General features: G+C 43.7%; 1 long non-coding RNA gene across 1 annotated transcript; it reads left to right on the forward strand.

The window, feature by feature from the left end:
- The first annotated feature begins 7,231 nt into the window (after nt 1-7,231).
- Nucleotides 7,232-11,784, forward strand: LOC122929568. The gene is made up of 3 exons (XR_006387980.1): nt 7,232-7,436; nt 7,591-7,647; nt 11,712-11,784. It is a non-coding gene; the product is annotated as an uncharacterized LOC122929568 (long non-coding RNA).
- Nucleotides 11,785-12,996: the final 1,212 nt, after the last annotated feature.

Here is a 12,996-nt window from a genome sequence, read left to right on the forward strand (position 1 = left end):
GTCTCCTACCTACCCGGTTCCAAGAACATCAGAGCGGATGCCTTATCACGGCAGTACTCCGAGCTGTCCGGGGAGGAGTCGATTCCGACTTCGGTCATACCTCCGAATCAGATCCTGGCCGCCATTCGCACCAGCCTGACCTCTCCCCTGGGTGAGCAGATTTTGGCGGCTCAATCTGGTGCTCCCTCTGGGAGACCCAACGGCAGGTGTTTTGTGCCTGAGGAGTTGCGCACTCGGTTGTTGCGAACCTACCATAACTCCAAGGCCGCGGGGCATCCTGGAAAGAATCAGCTGTCCTGGGCTGTTTCACGTCTGTTCTGGTGGCCTTCTCTACGTTCCGACATCGCCGCATATGTAGCGGCATGCTCCGTTTGTGCCCAGAGTAAGTCCCCTCGGCACCTTCCGTTGGGTCTTTTGCAACCCATAGCCACCGGGGAGCGCCCATGGTCACACCTGGGGATGGATTTCATTGTGGACCTCCCTGCATCCCGAGGCCATACGGTCATTCTCATGATTGTGGATCGGTTTTCCAAAATGTGCCACTGTGTTCCTCTCAAGAAGTTACCCTCTGCACAAGAGTTGGCCACGATTTTCGCCAGGGAGGTCTTTCGGTTGCACGGTTTGCCCAAGGAGATTGTGTCGGATCGGGGGAGTCAGTTTGTGTCCAGGTTCTGGCGCGCCTTTTGCTCCCAGTTGGGGATTCATCTCTCTTTCTCCTCGGCCTACCACCCTCAGTCCAATGGGGCCGCAGAACGATCCAATCAGGCCTTGGAGCAATTCCTTCGTTGCTATGTCTCCGATCACCAAGACAATTGGGTTGACCTCCTGCCTTGGGCTGAGTTTGCCAGGAACACGGCGGTGAACTCTTCCTCTGGGACGTCTCCCTTCATGGCCAATTATGGGTTCCAACCTGCCGTGTTACCGGAGGTATTCTCTCCCCAGGATATTCCGGCTGTGGAGGATCACCTTTCCATCCTACGTGCTTCTTGGGTACAGATCCAGAGGTCCCTTGAGGTCTCTGCGCAGCGCCAGAGACTTCAGGCTGATCGCAGACGAGCGCCCGCTCCTTCCTACCAGGTCGGAGACCGTGTATGGTTGTCCACCCGCAACCTCAACCTTCGAGTGCCCACTCCCAAGCTGGCGCCTCGCTTTGTTGGTCCCTTCCGAGTGCTTCGCAGGGTAAACCCGGTAGCCTATGCCCTTGCGCTTCCTCCTGGCATGCGGATCTCCAACGTGTTTCATGTCTCCCTGTTGAAGCCATTGGTGTGTAATCGTTTCACTTCCTCGGTTCCTCGGCCCCGTCCGGTCCAAGTGGGCAATCGTGAGGAATATGAGGTGAGCAATATCCTGGACTCACGCCTGGTCCGCGGTCGGTTGCAGTTTTTGGTCCATTGGCGTGGTTATGGTCCAGAGGAGCGTTCCTGGGTTCCCTCCGCAGATGTCCATGCTCCTGCTTTGCTCCGAGCCTTCCACGCACGCTTCCCTCAGAAACCGTTCCTTACTCCGCGGAGGAGGGGCCCTTGAGGGGGAGGTACTGTCATGGTCTTACCTTCTTATTGTTCTCCTTCGTTTGACATGTGCTGGCGGCCATCTTGGTTTCTGGGTTTCTTGTAGCCTCCCACCCTGCGGCTTCTCCTTCCCACTGGGAGGAGCTGGATGCCTAGCTCATATATATAGGAGGTCTGTGGCTTCAGTTCCTTGCTTGGTCCTCCTGTGTTCACATGCTTCTAAGACTGCTGCTGCTTCTGGTTCCTGATCCTGGCCTCGTCTGACTACCCCGTTGGTTCCTGATCCTGGCTTCGTCTGACTACCCTGCTGGTTCCTGATCCAGGCTTCGTCTGACTACCCTTCTGGTTCCTGACCTCTGTCTACGCAAGACCCTGCTTCGGTTTAGCCATCCGTTTGGACTTTTGCTTACAGCTTGACTTTCAATAAAGCCTTCTTATTTCCACTTATCTCTTGTTGTACGTCTGGTTCATGGTTCCATGACAGTCATTGATACCTGTACACAGGGGAGGTGTTATCAGTGATTGATAGCATTCTCTGTGTAAGTATATATACAGAGATAGAGGACGGTCACTTATAGCTGTACACAGGGTGGTGTTACCAGTTATTTATAGCATTCTCTGTATAAGTATGTATACAGAGATAGCTGTCAGTCACTGATAGATGAACACGGGGAAGGAGTTATCAGTGATTGATAGCATTCTCTGTGTATATGTGTATACAGAGATAGAGGACGGTCACTGATATTTGTACACAGGGTGGTGTTATCAGTTATTGATAGCATTCTCTGTATAAGTGTGTATACAAAGATAGCTGTCAGTCACTGATAGATGGACAGGGGGAAGGAGTTATCAGTGATTGATAGCATTCTCTGTGTAAGTGTGTATACATAGATAGCTATCATTAACTGATAAGACAGCCCCGTGAACAATGAAATCAGAAATAGCAGAGATAAACGTATAACTTACAATCATTTTCCTTAAACTATTTATTAATCTGCTCAGCACCTCCTGCTCTGTTATATGCTTTTAGATTGTACTGCACTTTGTGGTGACAGGTTCCCGTTTAAAAGGTTTTCCCTTCATGTTCATTGGTCTCATGGCCTAGGCACAGCTCAGCCCCACTGAAGTGATCTGATGCAAGCTGCGGTTTTGTGTCCGGTCGGCAAAGCTGAACAAACCGGATCCGGCATGAGAATCAATGTAAGTCAATGGTGTCGGATCCGGACTAAACATCCGGATACAGTTGCAAGAAAAAGTATGTGAACCCTTTGGAATGATATGGATTTCTTCACAAATGGGTCATAAAATGTGATCTGATCTTCATCTAATTCACAACAATAGACAATCACAGTCTATTTAAACTAATAACACACAAAGAATTAAATGTTACCATGTTTTTATTGAATACACCATGTAAACATCCACAGTGCAGGTGGAAAAAGTATGTGAACCCTTGGATTTAATAACTGGTTGAATCTTATTTGGCAGCAATAACGTCAACTAAACGTTTCCTGTAGTTGCAGATCAGATGTGCACAACGGTCAGGAGTAATTCTTGACCATTCCTCTTTATAGAACTGTTTCAGTTCAGAAATATTATTGGGATGTCTGGTGTGAATCGCTTTCTTGAAGTCATGCCACAGCATCTCAATCGGGTTGAGGTCAGGACTCTGACTGGGCCACTCCAGAATGTGTATTTTCTTCTGTTTAAGCCATTCTGTTGTTGATTTACTTCTATGCTTTCGGTTGTTGTCCTGTTGCAACACCCATCTTCTGTTGAGCTTCCGCTGGTGGACAGATGGCCTTAAGTTCTCCTGCCAAATTTCTTGATAAACGTGAGAATTCATTTTTCCTTCGATGATAGCAATCAGTCCAGGCCCTGACGCAGCAAAGCAGCCCCAAATCATGATGCCCCACCACCATACTTCACAGTTGGGATGAGGTTTTGATGTTGGTGTGCAGTGCCTCTTTTTCTCCACACATAGTGTTGTGTGTTTCTTCCAAACAACTCAACTTTGGCCTCATCTGTCCAGAGAATATTTTGCCAGTACTGCTGTGGAACATCCAGGTGCTCTTGTGCAAACTGTAAACATGCAGCAGTGTTTTTTTCGGACAGCAGTGAATTCCTCTGTGGTATCCTCCCATGAAATCCATTCTTGTTTAGTGTTTTACGTATTGTAGGTTCGCTAACAGGGATGTTAGCATATGCCAGAGACTTTTGTAAGTCTTTAGCTGACACGCTAGGATTCTTCTTCACCTCATTGAGCAGTCTGCGCTGTGCTCTTGCAGTCATCTTTACAGGACGGCCACTCCTAGGGAGAGTAGCAGCAGTGCTGAACTTTCTCCACTTATAGACAATTTGTCTTACCGTGGACTGATGAACAGCAAGGCTTTTGGAGATACTTTTATAACCCTTTCCAGCTTTATGCAAGTCAACAATTCTTAATCGTAGGTCTTCTGAGAGCTCTTTTGTGTGAGGCATCATTCACATCAGGCAATGCTTCTTGTGAAAAGCAAACCCAGAATTGGTGTGTGTTTTTTTGTAGGGAAGGGCAGCTGTAACCAACACATCCAATCTCATCTCATTGATTGGACTCCAGTTGGCTGAAACCTCACTCCAATTAGCTCTTGAAGATGTCATTAGTCTAGGGCTTCACATACTTTTTCCACCTGCACTGTGAATGTTTACATGGTGGGTTCAATAAAAACATAGTAACATTGAATTCTTTGTGTGTTATTAGTTTAAGCAGACTGTGATTGTCTATTGTTGTGACTTAGATGAAGCTCAGATCACATTTTATGACCAATTTGTGCAGAAATCCAGATCATTCCAAAGGGTTCACATACTTTTTCTTGCAACTGTATATTAATTGAAATGATCCTTTGCCAGATCTCAAGACCTGAATAAAAAATGTTGATGTGAAAGTGGCCTAATGTGTGAAACCAGCCTTAGGGTGCATGGATGCGTTGTGGCTGAGCCACTGTGTTGCTTTGTGGATCACCGCTAATTGCTTTGGTCAGAGGTAGATATACCGTATGTGCAATCTGTGCAGCTGCACAGGGGCCCAGCAGGTAACATCCCACTGTCTATCTATTAGATGAAATATAATGGACTGGATTAATGGATTTCATAGCCCACAATAACTGGTGAATTGTTGGAGAGACGTAAAGGGGTGCTCTGTGATCAGGAGGATGTTTTATCATTGAAGTGCAAGGGAACCACGTATTGTTCTTTACAGGGGCCCTGAGGTGTCTACGTCCGCCCCTGTTTTCACTACCAGTGGAGGTGAAGCACATGGTTTTTATGCATTTTACCTGTATGTCCAACAAGGCCACATGCGGTTACAGCGGCTCGGCTGTGGTGTGTACGAGCACCTATAATCGTTTTTATAAAAGAAGAACCCTTCAGTTAAACCTGTATCTGCACAGCGCACCATCTTTTGCTCTTTGACATTTACAGTAAGTTACCAATATATATATATTTTTAATTTATTTTCTTTAGCAATGAGAGACAGCTCCTGAGCGGTCATATGTGTGTGATGCTTGACACCATCCTTGTGATGTTCCTGTGAAAATAATTTTATTGCTACCTCCTTTTCTTTTGCAGGCCTCCTAGATGATAGGTGGAAATGTGTGAGTCCCCGGGAACAGCAGAGATCAGGAGGTGAGAAAACACACTCTTACTTCTCTCCAGTTCCTTGCAAGGTGTTAATTTTTTTTTTTTCATGAAAGACCTTATGTTGATACTTGAACAGACTTCCTAATGTAAAGTCAACAGAGAAACACTTAGCTGTATGCTTTAATAAATTGTTATAACTGCCATGTCTCATTGAGAACCATGTCACATGGGTGTTCTGCCACTGGGAATATAAACCGCATGTCTGCATTCTTTGTGTGTGTATACATATATAGCTGTCAGTCACTGGTAGTTGTACACAGCTAGGTGTTATCAGTGATTGATAGCATTCTCTGCATACGTGTGTATACATATATAGCTGTCAGTCAATGGTAGTTGTACACAGGGGAGGTGTTATCAGTGGTTGATAGCATTCTCTGCATAAGTGTGTATACATAGATAGCTGTCAGTCATTGATACCTGTACACAGGGGAGGTGTTATCAGTGATTGATAGCATTCTCTGTGTAAGTGTGTATACATAGATAACTGTCAGTCATTGATACCTGTACACAGGGGAGGTGTTATCAGTGATTGATAGCATTCTCTGTGTAAGTGTGTATACATAGATAACTGTCAGTCACTGATACCTGTACACACAGGTGGTGTTATCAGTGATTGATAGCATTCTCTGTGTAAGCGTGTATACATACATAGCTGTCAGTCACCGATAGCTGTACACAGGGGAGGTGTTATCAGTGATCGATAGAATTCTCTCTGTAAGTGTGTATACATAGAAAGTCACTCCCCTGTGTCAGTCACTAATAGCTGTACACAGGGGAGGTGTTATCAGTGATTGATAGCATTCTCTGTGTAACTATGTATACATAGAAAGATGTCATTCACTGATAGATATGCATGGGGGAGGGGTTATCAGTGATTGATAGCATTCTTTGTGTAAGTGTGTATACAGAGATAGAGGCCAGTCACAGTCACTGACAGCTGTACACAGAGGGGGGGAGGTGTTATCAGTGATTGATAGTATTTTCTGTGTAAGTGTTTATACATAGATAACTGTCAGTCACTGATAGCTCTATATGGGGAGTTGTTATCAATGATTGATAGCATTCTCTGTGTAACTGTGTATACATAGATAGTGTAAGCCACAGACCTGCTGCTTAGCTTTGGGAGCGAGGATCTGTGTTTGAACTCGTTCCCAGGGTGGCTTTGCTAGCTGGGAGGCTCCCTGCTCCTAGGTCTTCCTTGAGCGCCGAGCTGAACACTCGGCGCTCGACTGGTCGGTCTGTTGGTCATGTGACGCTGGCCACTTCACATGACCCTCACTCTCCACTATAAATACAGGCAGCCTGCTGGCCACAGGTTGCCTGTTAATTTAGGTTCCTGGCGTTTTTTGGATACCTGTATACTTACCTGATCCTGTTCCCTGACGATCCTTTGCCTGCTCCTCCTGTACTGTGCATCCCTCCTGGTATTTATGACCCCGGCTTCTCCTAACCATTCTTTGCTTATCCCTCTGTACTGCGTTGCCCTCTTGGTTTTGACCCGGTCCTTTCACTATCCGTTATTTGTCTTGTCTATCCTTCCCGCACGTATCCTAAGTTATGGACTGCCATCCAGTTGTCCCCTGTCATCAGGACTCATGAGGCAAGTAGGCAGGGCCAGGGGTGAGGGTGGAGCGCAGTGGTCACTATACTCCCCCCCTGTGTGTGTACGTGACCATTACAGATAGCTGTCAGTCACTGATATTTGTTCACAGGGGAGGTGTTATCAGTGATTGATAGCATTCTCTGTGTAAGTGTGTATACATAGATAGCTATCATTCACTGATAAGACAGCCCCATAAACAATGAAATCAGAAATAGAAGAGTGAAAGTAGCCTAATGTGTGAAACCAGCCTTAAGGTGCATGGACGCGTTGTGGCTGAGCCACTGTGTTGCTTTGTGGATCACCGCTAATTGCGATTTTATAGCCCACAATAACTGGTGAATTGTTGGAGAGACGTAAGGGGGTGCTCTGTGATCAGGAGGATGTTTTATCACTAAAGTGCAAGGGAACCACGTATTGTTCTTTACAGGGGCCCTGAGGTGTCTACGTCCGCCCCTGTTTTCACTACCAGTGGAGGTGAAGCACATGGTTTTTATGCATTTTACCTGTATGTCCAACAAGACCACATGCAGTTACAGCGGCTCGGCTGCGGTGTGTACGAGCACCCATAATCGTTTTTATAAAAGAAGAACCCTTCAGTTAAACCTTTCTCCGCACAGCGCATCATCTTTTGATCTTTGACATTTACAGTAAGTTACCAATATATATTTTTTTTATTTCTTTTCTTTAGCAATGAGAGACAGCTCCTGAGCGGTCATACGTGTGTGATGCTTGACACCATCCTTGTTGCAATGTGATGTTCATGTGAAAATCATTTTATTGCTACCTCCTTTTCTTTTGCAGGCCTCCTAGATGAAAGGTGGAAATGTGTGAGTCCCCGGGAACAGCAGAGATCAAGAGGTGAGAAAACACACTCTTACTTCTCTCCAGTTCTTTGCAAGGTATTTTTATTTTTTTCATGAAAGACCTTATGTTGATACTTGAACAGACTTCCTAATGTAAAGTCAACAGAGAAACACTTAGCTGTATGCTTTAATAAATTGTTATAACTGCCATGTCTCATTGAGAACCATGTCACATGGGTGTTCTGCCACTGGGAATATAAACCCCGTGTCTGCATGACATTGCCCTTAGCATTTTTCCAGGAAGAGTTGTTTTTCCACATTCTGGATCCTCCAAAGGGAAAACGCATTAATAGAGCTGAACGTGTCACATGTATCAAGGGGTTTTTGCCCAGTTGCTCAGGGAGTGATGTTCCCAGGCAACTGTATCCTACAACATATTAAGTTGGCACTGTTGTGTGCAGAATTAAAATGCTGCCATTTTTCATTAACTGGTTAATGAAATTGCAACCCTGCTATAGATACAAGTGGTCCCTCAAATTGAGTAGTTCATCTTGGCACAGTCTGAGGGCAGCTCAGGACATCTAGTACCAGTACTAGACAACTGATACAGGTGTTTTATCAGAGAAATGGCCATGTCAACTGGTTGGATCTGAGTCTGAGGCATTGTGTTTTGAGTCTAGTTTTAACTCACAATAGTCCAAGTCCAGTCAAGACCATTGTATGTTGAAAATATTGTATCCTGAGGCCATTGTGTGTCGACGGATCACCTTTTGAGTCTAGACAATGGACATACAGTACAGACCAAAAGTTTGGACACACCTTCTCATTCAAAGAGTTTTCTTTATTTTCATGACTATGAAAATTGGAGATTCACACTGAAGGCATCAAAACTATGAATTAACACATATGGAATTATATACATAACAAAAAAGTGTGAAACAATTGAAAATATGTCATATTCTAGGTTCTTCAAAGTAGCCACCTTTTGCTTTGATTACTGCTTTGCACACTCTTGGCATTCTCTTGATGAGCTTCAAGAGGTAGTCACCTGAAATGGTTTTCACTTCCCAGGTGTGCCCTGTCAGGTTTAATAAGTGGGATTTCTTGCCTTATAAATGGGGTTGGGACCATCAGTTGCGTTGTGGAGAAGTCAGGTGGATACACAGCTGATAGTCCTACTGAATAGACTGTTAGAATTTGTATTATGGCAAGAAAAAAACAGCTAAGTAAAGAAAAACGAGTGGCCATCATTACTTTAAGAAATGAAGGTCAGTCAGTCCGAAAAATTGGGAAAACTTTGAAAGTGTCCCCAAGTGCAGTCACAAAAACCATCAAGCGCTACAAAGAAACTGGCTGTGTGAATCAGGCCTTCATGGTAGAATATCTGCTAGGAAACCACTGCTAAGGACAGGCAACAAGCATAAGAGGCTTGCTTGGGCTAAAGAACACAAGGAATGGACATTAGACCAGTGGAAATCTGTGCTTTGGTCTGATGAGTCCAAATTTGATATCTTTGGTTCCAACCACCGTGTCGTTGTGCGACGCAGAAAAGGTGAACGGATGGACTCTACATGCCTGGTTCCCACCGTGAAGCATGGAGGAGGAGGCGTGATGGTGTGGGGGTGCTTTGCTGGTGACACTGTTGGGGATTTATTCTAAATTGAAAGCATACTGAACCAGCATGGCTACCACAGCATCTTGCAGCGGTATGCTATTCCATCCGGTTTGCGTTTAGTTGGACCATAATTTATTTTTCAACAGGACAATGACCCCAAACACACCTCCAGGCTGTGTAAGGGCTATTTGACCATGAAGGAGAGTGATGGGGTGCTGCACCAGATGACCTGGCCTCCACAGTCACCGGACCTGAACCCAATCGAGATGGTTTGGGGTGAGCTGGACTGCAGAGTGAAGGCAAAAGGGCCAACAAGTGCTAAACATCTCTGGAAACTCCTTCAAGACTGTTGGAAGACCATTTCAGGTGACTACCTCTTGAAGCTCATCAAGAGAATGCCAAGAGTGTGCAAAGCAGTAATCAAAGCAAAAGGTGGCTACTTTGAAGAACCTAGAATATGACATATTTTCAGTTGTTTCACACTTTTTTGTTATGTATATAATTCCACATGTGTTAATTCATAGTTTTGATGCCTTCAGTGTGAATCTACAATTTTTATAGTCATGAAAATAAAGAAAACTCTTTGAATGAGAAGGTGTGTCCAAACTTTTGGTCTGTACTGTAAACTCTATCTAATAATGTAGTAAAACTTCTTTCGAGCTAGTAAGAAAGGGTTTGAATATGTATTGGAGGAAATTTGCTAAGCTAAATACACCAGAATTCTGGCTTAAAGGGGTTGTCCTCTTTTTTATATTGATGACCTATTCCCAGGATAGGTAATCAGTGTCAGATCGGCCGGGGTCCGACGCCTGGCACCTCTGCCGATCAGCTGTTTGAAGAGAAAGCAGCGCTCGTACAAGCTCTGCCTTCTCTTCAAGTTCAGCGTTGCAACTGCAGTGGTGAACAGGTGTAATTACAACTAAGCCATCCCATTCACTGCAATGGGACAGCTCCTTCATGTTCAAGTGAATAAGAGGGAGCTGTCCCATAGAAGGGAATGGGGACAGAGCAATTTTAATTACACCTGCTCACTGTTGCAGTTGCAATGGCGAGCAGGTTAACCAGTGAAGAGAAGGCAGCGCTCTTATGAGCCCTGCTTTCTCTTTAAACAGCTGATTGGCTGGGTGACGAAAGTCTGGATGAAAGGAAAAATGTAAAAAATTTAACATGTGGATAATTTATTCCTTAGGTAGTGTTCTGTCTAATGATTTTTTTTCTGTTAGTGTTCAGTTAGATTCGGTTTGCTGCCTGGCATCATTCTTAGTAGGAATCAGTGCTTCAATGTTATTAGCACTGACGCACCTCCAGCTGGCTTTGCACAATCTGTAATATGGTGCGGATAGCCTGCTACTGGACCATACTACTACAGTATGTTTCTGAGGTTTTCTCTATAGGATATGTAGCACGCTTCATCACTATATTGTATTAGGATGCTTTCACATACAGTTTTTTTTTGGTGTTCCTCTACACTTTTGCTGTTTTTTTTTTGTTTTCTTTGTGTTGTGTTTTTTACACTGCCGTTTTTACTGTAAAAATGCCAACTCCAGATGTTAGCTGAAGGTCTATGGAAAATATGAAATGCAGCACACACAAATTTTTTTTTGCTAATGTTGTTTTTGTTCATTAGGCGGTATTTTTGTATTTCCGGGTCCCCTTGCATCAAGTGACTATTTGTCTTGACTTATAAGGAGAGCCGGCGGTCACTACCGTGGCCAGTGATTGCTACAGGTGGCTTCAATCCGGATGTTTACAGTGAGGGAGTGCAGTGGCCCATCATAGGAGAAGGTGCAGGGAGCACATAGCTTTTTTTCAACTAAGGCTGACATATTATATACAGCCTCCTGACATGCACTACAGAACTGTTCTGGATCTGTTAACACAAAACAGAATGTGCAGTTACCCAGGACCCAGCAATCATCAGTAAGACGTGGCATTTATGCTGCCTGATCTGTATACACAGCACTCATTGAGCACTGTGTACACAGGGATGGAGATAGCAGGCACTGTAAAAAATGTCTCTACTTCTCTTCTGGGAGCTTGACTGACAGTGGACCCCCCGCTCCTGCAGCGGCCATCTCAGTAAGGATATTCCTGAATGTGGACTGCCTATAGTCGGTCCAGAACAGGTTTATCTTTTCCTTTGATTATATTTTATCTCATATTGTGATTAAAAATGAGTAATATATAAAGTAATCTCTATGTGTTCCATGTCCCCCCCCCCTCGTCTCTCCTGCATATGGAACAGAAGACTTCCCTTTCTGCCCTGTCTGCAGTAGACCAAAAAGCCAAGTCAGCCATGGAAACATACCCTTAAAGTATTTATTGTTTCTGACAGTGTCAGCTTATTGCAACATCCAATTCCCCATGTTGGATATTTTGGCTGATCCCTTCAATATGAAGTTTATAGCATGAATAGTTAATTAAGTTGTACAATATTTCTGATTTAACAAAATGTTGCAGAACCTTGGTAGTCATGGAAAATGAACAATTTTATGTGTTTGAAGGGGAAGCAATTACATTCCAAATTCCACTTTACTGTTTATGCCATCAGCTTCAGAAAGTGCCCCTACAGCAAAAGTCGCCCATTGATCTTTCTTCACCACCTCCAGGTACTGTCTTTATTGTTATTTTATTATCCTGTCTTTTATTCATTAGCTTAGAGCTTTACTGTCCTCATCCATTTAATGAAGGCAAGCAGCGATTTCAGAGTTCATAGTGCATGGCCAGTCTGTATGTTACATTTCAGGAGGATGCCTTGGCCCCGTCTGGGTGCATAGTACAAGCAAATTAACTGAGCTCATGATAAAAAATGAAGATGTCAAGTTGTAGTTACTGCTAGAAAAGAACAGTCTGTTTACTAGCAGGTGCATGTCACAAATACTGTATATTATGTAATGTCTATTGAAAGGACTAGACGATAAAATTGTATATGGGTAATAAGTCTATTGTAGTCGATTAAATAAATGACAGCAAACAATTTAAAAACAACAAAAAAGATTAGGAAATGAAAAATAGCCAAATTAGATTTGTGACTTATTTGATTTGCATTCAGTGTGCAAAATTTTTGTAAATTTGACATAAAAGGTATATTCTTCCTATAGTCATGTATATGTCAGTACAGTCCATCAGTTATAGGTCCCTCCTGGCTAAGGACATGATGTGTATAATGCCATAAAGACCATTTTACAGTGTGCAATTTTGTACATGAGCAGCCTTTTGCTCTACAGCCAGGATTAGAGGTAGCTCCAGTCCCAAATATTAACCGTTTGATCATGCTGTGGTCACAGACTGTGGCAATCAAAGGGGAATTTCTCTTCTGATAGGGTCCCAGCGATCTGATCAGAGGCTGGGAAAGCCCTCTGCAGTCAACGCTTGGAACATAGAAAGTACTCAGGGACTCTAAATTCAGTAAAATAAATACAGTAACATAATGGGACAAAAAAAAAAAAATCACCCCATTTGCCAATTTTACATATAAAATTAATAAAAAATAAGCATAATAGATATAGTCACATCTGAAAATGTCTGAACTATTCAAATTTTAAAATACTTCTCCTGGTTAACATATGAAGCTGTAATAACGACTGCTAAATACTAAATCTATCTAAATAAATCCCCCTCCTGACTCCTATGTAGTGCTATAGCTAGGAAGATATGCTTTTCAGGGTCTCGGGAAATCTAAGTTACCACCTTGTAGAACTGTACTAGACTATGGAGTATCAAATCTACCAGATCCTGCTTCCCATTCCTAATTAGTGCCATAGCTAGGCAAATTTGCTTTTTCAGGGT

The sequence above is a fragment of the Bufo gargarizans genome, chromosome 2 (assembly GCF_014858855.1).
Source record: "Bufo gargarizans isolate SCDJY-AF-19 chromosome 2, ASM1485885v1, whole genome shotgun sequence".
Taxonomy (NCBI): Eukaryota; Metazoa; Chordata; class Amphibia; order Anura; family Bufonidae; genus Bufo; species Bufo gargarizans.